Here is a 7,413-nt window from a genome sequence, read left to right as displayed (position 1 = left end):
AGTCTCTTATTAAAGAGATCCGTTAAGGTTTGCTTTCCATGAGTTTCTAGGAATTTAGTTGACGTCTCTGCCTAATTTGCAGGGCCCTTTACACAAGGATGTGCTAGAAGTTCGTAGAAGCTTGACTAGATAAGGATTTAACCAAATGTCTTAACCTGGTGATCTACTTAACCCTAACCACTGATTCCCACAAACCATGTAAACCTTATCTGGGTGGATAATGAGATGCCAGATGGTCTATACTTAGTGTGCAAAATCAAAATCAATACATTTGCTTAGCAGTTGGTCTCCTGTTTTCTTTAACTCTATTTACATAGGTCTTTTAAATTTACGATGAAACTGTAGGCCTGTTTCTTACAAAAATAGTACCCTCCTGGATTCTACATGTACCTAACCTTTGATATATGGCTGGTGTGGTTGTCTTGCCCTCATTCGCCTAGTCACTTTAGAAAATGATTTACTTGTTCTCATGCCAACAACAAATCCGTTCATCTTGTCCCAGCAAACAGACAGCACTCACACAGCTCTTTCACCATTAAACATTTATTCATCGTCTTAGCTCTACTTCCAGCTATGCAAAGATTAAAAAATTACCAGAATTCAGAAATTAAATGTTAAACATTATTCAAATGCTCACGATCAGACTATGTAAGATGTTCTACATGTAACTAAGTTAAATTAAGACTAACAAATGGTTATACTACACATAATGGGTCAAAATAAAAACACATCGATTCTGTGTGGCTAACTAAAGACCTTAATATTAATCTGACCATCCACATGAAAGTCAACATTGTTGAGCTTGAATTGATCCTTGTGAGCGCAAGAGCCAAAGCTGAACGTTTATTGCACCAGGATGAATGATCTGCAGTAGTAATAGTAGAGAAAATGGCCATCACGGTTTGCCGTGGATCCCAGTCCAGCATTAGGGGAGGGGCATCTCGTAGGGACGTGGTGAGAAGCGATGGGGACATCCAGTCTGAGCTAGCAGTCTTCCTGCCTTCAGCGCAGACCTTCATAAACATCCCCTCACAGTCCATTGAGAACCCCACCTCAAACCTGCAGAGGAAAAGAAAGGGAGACAGAAAAGTGAGTACATCAAGTGCATGCAAAACATCAAGTGCATAAATAAATAAAATGTCCTTGAAGTTCTGTCAAAAAAATGAGTTGAGTAGGTTGAGTAATCTAATTTGACAACTATGGTCATGTAAATACAATATGAAAGTGCACAAACCCCATACCACACAATAAATGTATCTGAGGTATTGGGTGTGTGTGCGATGGTGGTTCTTTCCACTGTGTAAATTGCGGTGGATAGAAGATGGGGGGCGAGGGTTGCGTACGTGGAGGGGTCTTTGGCTCCATCCTTGGTGGGGCGTAAAGGCAGGGTTAGGAGCGGTGGTCCATGGGTACGTTCATCTTCATCTCGTTCTCCAGGATCTGGACCAGCTGCTGCATGGAGGGCAGGTGACCCGACTCCAGCTTGGACCACACTGGCACATCTGCCCAGGGAGGTACAAACACACCAACTCTCAACACTTCTGTGTGGTATTTTACAATGACGTCTATGCAGGGTCCGTAAAGGATTTGTGCATACTTACGCAAAGGCAAAGTGAGCCTTACCGTTTAATGTGACTTCAAAAGCTCCTGTTGACATACACTGGTTTTCAATCATGTTGCTGAAAAAGAATACCATCATGCAGGCATAAATCTGAAAGAGAGAGAGAAATTCAATATCACCATCAATCAATTACGAGCAAAATTTGAACTTCAAGTTAAAATGTTTCATTGGTCAATATGCACATCGGTTCTGCCAAGGACAAGGGCGCAAAATTCCGTAGCCCTTCTGTCTGTGTACCCAGCCCAGGGAAACACACCAACATGTTACCTTGGAGATCCAGGTTGACAATACACAAACAAAGACTGCATCATCTACTCACTGTCCCAAATGAGTCATTAATGACATCCCATGGGTACAGTGTGTCTCTTGAGGTACTGACTATTCTTGTCTACATCTACCCTTTAATTTCCATTAGAGCCGGTATGCCTGTGATGCTAACACCAAGTGTTATTTCAAATTTTAAACTAGAGTCTTACCTTATTCTCCTGACCCCAGACCCAGATGCCTGGGGCTTGCATACCGCAGAGGGCGAAGGGGTCCTTGCCGATAATGATCAGTCCGATCAGTGCCAGCTTGAACATGGACAGGAAGGAAGCAACGTGGCTGAGGACAGCAAACAAGAAGATAATAACGTCAACTTCCAGAGAGACGGTTCTACCCAAAGACAGGCTGCACCACTATATAACTAATTTTATAAACATTAATACAGATATACATGATTTTTTTTACTTTATCCGTTATCATACAAGACAATTTTTTGCTTTAGATGGCAGGAAATGGCAGTTACAAGTGTCCGAAAAAGCTAAAACCTCTGAGTCCAAAGGAGGGCAACTTGTTGATAACAACCACAAGGGAGAATACATTGCAACACGCGTCAAGTGTTTACACAGTATGGTGACACACAGTGTAATTTACCGGTAGAGGGGTAGAGGAAGGTAGTTCTCCCCCTCAATGCGGATGTCTGGGTACCGCTGGTACAAGACCTGCATGTACTCCTCAAACACCCGCTTATACCCTCAGGAGATGCTGGGTGAGAGAAGGAGAGAGAGATAGACAAACCGGGCCACAGGGGAACAGACAGTGAGACACGCTGAAAAAAAACAGTCTTTAGAGTCAAGGCTATATACACTTGGCCACAGCCAAACAACCCTAAACATCAAAGAGTCCAAGGTTATCTTCGTTCCCTTGTTGTGTCTTCCATTCATTGTATGCTGCCTGCAAAGCATGAGGTGACCTTCCATTGCTGTATGGCACACGGTTTATCTATTGTCCAAATGCATTATTAAAATACTTAAAAGGCATTTCACATTCCAAACACATCTTGGTCTGAGTTAATCTCATTCTCTTGACATGGTAGATATTAATCCAACCGGTAGTGACCACATGGGGACGCAAATCGCAAAATTAGCTATTTGACAGCGGAAGTAACTAGAATAGTATGTTTGTTTTTTTACAACCTCGCAACTACAGATTCATTAACAACAGACAAAACACGGTTGTAATTTAGTTACATAAACATGTGGATGTTGCTAGCTAACCAAAATACGGTGTTACATGGATACTGTAAGGATTCTTTGACTGCACCCACCCAATTTCCTGAGCAGAATTAGCTAACAGGATTTAACTAGCTGTTCACAGCTAACGTCATACGGGGAAGTAGTTGATGCTAGCTGAACAACAAGACAAGATGTCTGCTCAAAGTGTCCTCGCTTAACTTACCAGATTTGGAATTTAAGAAGTGGTCCTGTTGCAAACTGCATCTTCATTTTCTTAAGGCCGCTGTTATCAGCCGACGCAGCACAGTACAGGGAGAGAACTAGAAACAGGAGCGAAAAGGGTAGCCACCTCTTCGCCATTTCTCCTTCGATTTGTCCACCTGTGTCGTGAGCAACAATAGTGTAATCGGCGGCTCGCCTTCAAAATAAAAGTCCCCAATTGAAACTAATGCAAAAATTTGACTAGATAATGCTAAACAAGTTTGTAATGTTGTTATATAAATTCTACAAAATACAATAATTAGTTAACTTGACCAAAAACACTGTTGAAATTGCACTCTGTATGCAATGGCGACCCATCATTCAGGGCAGAGCCCAACCTGTTTAGCAGATAAAATAAAAAAACATTTGTGGTTGCCTGTTTTGCATGTTATTTTGGGATTAATACGTGTCACATATCAGTTTGGAAACAATGTACAAAATCGTATAATTGGGATAATAAAGCCACATACAAACATGGTCTCTTTTTTGCTTTCTTGAGTAAGGCAGCTCCAAAATGCAGGTGGATGGGCAGCCGGCAGAAAATACAGAGCGTAAGGTAATCTCTAGCTGCGCCATGATTGGCTCAGTGTTCTGCCACTCAGGGGGACACTAGTCACTGCAAAATCTACAGGGAGAGCTAGAAAGTTCAAGCCCCTTTGGGTGCTGCCATAGATTTACATCAGAAGTGCCAATCCAAGGCTCAAGGTCATTGGCCACAGATAAAACGACCTCAAATCACGTTATATCTACCGTAGCTTTGATTGGACTGATCATGTTAACATCATACTTTAAAAACTATAGCTAGCAAGCTAGACAAGCAGTCGTCATAAATCAAGTCGACGATCTACTGGCAAATCCTTTTCTTGTCATATTAAGAGAAATTATAGATAAAACGTATCGGTGCTCATCGGCCATTGGACATAAACATTACACAGCGTTGCAAAGCAATCACTACCCTGCTATTCAGTGGAGTGGGTGTGTGGTCCAAGTCTGGGTTTAAGGGTCTCTTTTCCAAGCTTAAAAGCATAAACATTCACATGCAACACTTTGGAACAGAAAAGCTAGTGAATACATTGGCCATGCTGTCAATCCTCTCCCTCAATGTGAGCAAGACAAAGGATCTGATCGTGGACTACAGGAAAAAGCGGGCCGAACAGGCCCCCAGTAGTGGAGCGGGTCGAGAGTTTCAAGTTCCATGGTGTCCACATCACCAATGACTATCATGGTCCAAACATACCAAGACAGTTGTGAAGAGGGCACGACAAAACCTTTTCCCCCTCAGGAGACTGAAAAGATTTGGCATGGGTCCTCAGATCCTCAAAAGATTCTACAGCTGCACCATCGAGAGCATCCTGACCGGTTGCATCACTGCCTGGTATGGCAACTGCTTGGCATCTGACCGTAAGGTGCTATAGAGGGTAATGCGTACGGCCCAGTACATCACTGGAGCCAAACTTCCTGCCATCCAGGACCTATATACTGTAATAGAGGAAAGGCCATAAAATTGGCAGAGACTCCAGTCACCCTAGTTAAAGACTGTTTTCTCTTCTACCGCACGGCAAGAGGTACCGGAGGGCCAAGTCTAGGACCAAAAGGCTCCTCAACAGCTTCTAAGCCATAAGACTGCTGAGCAATTAATAAAATGGCCACCAGACTATTTACATTGATCCCCCTCCCTTTTGTACACTGCTGCTACTCACTGTTTATCATCTATGCATAGTCACTTCACACCTACCTACATGTACAAATGACCTGAACTAACCTGTACCCCCGCACATTGACTCGGTACCGGTACCCCCTGTAAATAGCCTCGTTATTGTTATTCTTATTGTGTTACTTTTTATTATTATTTTTTACTTCAGTCTATTTGATAAATATTTTTATCTTCTTGAACTGCACTGTTGGTTAAGGGCTTGTAAGTAAGCATTTCACGGTAAGGTCTACATGTTGTATTCGGCGCATGTGACAAATAAAGTTTGATTTGATTTGATTGCCAGACTTTTCATGACAAATTTGACCACAGGAAGGACCGCCGCGCCAAAATCCTGTTCAAGTGAGCACAGCACAATGGTGAGTCCAAAAATGTATTGTATGCTGCTTCATAAATTAAGTACTATTCCAGGGAGATATGTATAGTGTAGCTAAGAAAGTAATACTATTTGTATGTTGTGTAGTAAGCTGTTAGTAGCCCATGTGCCTCACCCTAATAATTTGGTCCCTTTCCCAATCATAACCTAGCCTAGTGTTCTGACTTGGTGGTGCACATGTAGCCTATAGCCTGTTTCAGAGAAATGTCATCAAATATTTTAAGAGCTTTCATTGTCTGCCTATATGCCCCCTTTATTTATCCTACGGTTCTGACTTGGTGTACAGGGAGAACACTGTAAGAACGGCCCATATTCTGAATTCTGTCGCTGTATATTTCAATAGTGCTGAACAAATAGTTATATTGACTACATCCGTCCTAGTTTGCTCATTAATGTCTTAATCAAAATAGTTTGTACATCTCAATTGTCAGTAGGAACCACATTTGTTTAAGCAAGTCAGCCATATCAGCCATGTTTTTTAAAAAGGCATTAAATGAGGCTGAATGAACTGTTTCGCTGCCAGACAAGGCTCCGCTGATAGACAGGTGTAGCAGTGGTAAGGATTCACTCCATGGTGCTGAAAAGAAAGCTCTGCTGTTGGGACAGCTTTATGTAGGCCCTAACAGTTTGTGGGCATTGTTTGTCACAGTTATAGTGAAATTAATGTATTGTTTAGTGTTGTGGCTTCGCTGGCACGCATCTAAAAACATTTTTGGGGGTTTGCCCCACCAAGATTTACATGCTAAAATCACCACTGTGTGTATGTATAGACTTCAGAATTGCCAGTGGTGTAAAGTACTGTCAGCGTGTGTAAAAGAGGCGAAGTCAGGTGCATGAGAGTAGCGTGATGTAAACAGGCACACTTTATTAAAGTTCCAAAGCGAGAGCACAACATAAATAAAATGCTCTCAAAAACATGGAACATAACAAAAGTAAAGCATGTAAAAAGACACCACAGCAACATGAAACAATTACACACAAAACATGATGGGAAGCAGAGGGTTAAATACAAGTAGCTTAATTGGGGAAATGAAAACCAGGTGTGTATGGAAACAAGACAAGACAAATGGATATGAAAAATGGAGCGGCGATGGCTAGAAAGCCGGTGACGTCGATTGCCGCCCGAACAAGGAGAGGAGCCGACTTCAACGGAAGTCGTGACAAGTACTGAAGTAAAAATACATTAAAGTACTAGTTCAGTAGTTTTTTTGGGTATCTGTACTTAACTACTCATATTTTTGACTACTTTTACTTTTACTTAGCTACATTCCGAAAGAAAATATAGTACTTTTTACTCCATACATTTTCCCTGACAACCCAAAGTACTCGTTACATTTTGAATGCTGAGCAGGACAGGGAAATTGTGAAATTGACGCACTTATCAAGAGAACACGTGGTCATCCCTACCGCCTATGGTCTGGCAGACTCACTTAACAGAAATGCATCTTTTGTAAATAATGTCTGAGTGTTGGAGTGTGCCCCTGGCTATCTGTAAATAATGTCTGAGTGTTGGAGTGTGCCCCTGGCTATCTGTAAATAATGTCTGAGTGTTGGAGTGTGTCCCAGGCTATCTGTAAATAATGTCTGAGTGTTGGAGTGTGCCCCTGGCTATCTGTAAATAATGTCTGAGTGTTGGAGTGTGCCCCTGGCTATCTGTAAAATATGTACTGAGTGTTGGAGTGTGCCCTGGTATCTGTAAATAATGTCTGAGTGTTGGAGTGTGCCCCTGGCTATCTGTAAATAATATCTGAGTGTTGGAGTGTGCCCCTGGCTATCTGTAAATAATGTCTGAGTGTTGGAGGTGTGCCCCTGGCTATCTGTAAATAATGTCTGAGTGTTGGAGTGTGCCCCTGGCTATCTGTAAATAATGTCTGAGTGTTGGAGTGTGCCCCTGGCTATCCATACATTTTAAAAACAAGAAAATGGTGCCCTCTGCTTTGCTTAATGT

At 42.0% G+C, this 7,413-nt stretch overlaps 1 pseudogene; it reads right to left on the bottom strand.

Moving 5' to 3' along the window:
* Positions 1-527: 527 nt before the first annotated feature.
* LOC111957157 (thioredoxin reductase-like selenoprotein T1a) lies at positions 528-3,901 on the bottom strand (annotated as a pseudogene).
* Between the last annotated feature and the right edge of the window lie 3,512 nt (positions 3,902-7,413).

Source organism: Salvelinus sp. IW2-2015, linkage group LG32 (assembly GCF_002910315.2).
Source record: "Salvelinus sp. IW2-2015 linkage group LG32, ASM291031v2, whole genome shotgun sequence".
NCBI classification, from domain to species: Eukaryota; Metazoa; Chordata; class Actinopteri; order Salmoniformes; family Salmonidae; genus Salvelinus; species Salvelinus sp. IW2-2015.
This window is presented reverse-complemented; position numbering and strand designations above follow the sequence as displayed.